The 1105-nt window shown below is 35.0% G+C and overlaps 1 long non-coding RNA gene across 1 annotated transcript; it reads right to left on the reverse strand.

The window, feature by feature from the left end:
* Nucleotides 1-242: 242 nt before the first annotated feature.
* On the reverse strand, nt 243-842 carry LOC124455338. Its single transcript, XR_006951803.1, has 3 exons — nt 565-842; nt 390-485; nt 243-281 (listed from the first exon to the last, which is right to left on the reverse strand). It is a non-coding gene; the product is annotated as an uncharacterized LOC124455338 (long non-coding RNA).
* Between the last annotated feature and the right edge of the window lie 263 nt (nt 843-1105).

Below are 1105 nucleotides of genomic sequence, written 5' to 3' on the forward strand. Positions count from 1 at the left end.
AAATTACACTACGTTTTTGTTGGGCAAATCAAATTCTGCAACATTTCCCTCTCCATTCTCAGGACTCAAATCCCCACCCCTGCATTCAAGTAACATTCTTCTAAATTTTTTTCAAGTTATCGAAGTTTAACCATTGGCTTTTACAAGTCAAGAAACATATAAACAATGTGAACTCATTGAACTATAAGAGTACAAAAATGTTAAAGATAAAATGTTACGCATCATGAACGTTGTTCAAGGACTCCGCATTCAGATCATCCCGGCAATATTCATAATGTCACCTGTAAGTTAAACACGTGCGTTTAATATTGAGTAACGTTTATTTTAAAAGAACGTTAACAATTCATTTATCAATTGACAGACTGGTTTAATTTGAAAAAAGCACTTACTACAACGCTCGATCTGATTGAAAGTGCTTTCAATGTTAGGACCACAAAATAGTTTTCTTATGTCGTCCAATTGGGCTGTTTTGTTGAGTATTTTTTCTGTATAAAAAAAATAGTTCAAAATGAATATTGTGCTATTGTGGTTCTATGTTCTACTATGTTGTAGAGGAATACTCACATAGAAGACTTGCATTTCGAATTACTTCTCATTCTTTTAATTGTTTAGTTACGTAAACTAGGTTATAATTTCATGTTACATTTTAAGCCTCGAACACAAATGTGCAGGCACCATTAAATTTCTCCTCGAAACACATATTGCTATGTGCCAGGACGCCTACAGCCTCAAAAAAATGGAATAGTCAAATGAAAAATTCCATTTCTAGGCACAGGCAAAGCCTCGAAAACACAATAGTGTCCAGGCAACGTTCAATCTACTGATGATTGAACAACACAAGCTTAGACTTTTTACGAATTTTCTGACTATGCAACTTATCGTTTTGCGTTTTGGTCAAGTGATGCATTCTTATTTTCACAAATGCCTCAGCACAACACTTTATCAGTTTATAAGCATGATTATCTGTAACTGTCGACTCTAACACATGCTCATCTAACATGCTAAAACTTTTTCTCTACACAGATAATACCGTCGCAGCAATTGCACTCGATATGTTTGCTGCATGTGGCAAGCCACCATGGCAGGAATTTACCATCCTCATTAC

This window comes from Xenia sp. Carnegie-2017, unplaced genomic scaffold (assembly GCF_021976095.1).
Source record: "Xenia sp. Carnegie-2017 unplaced genomic scaffold, XeniaSp_v1 HiC_scaffold_34, whole genome shotgun sequence".
NCBI lineage: Eukaryota > Metazoa > Cnidaria > Anthozoa > Malacalcyonacea > Xeniidae > Xenia > Xenia sp. Carnegie-2017.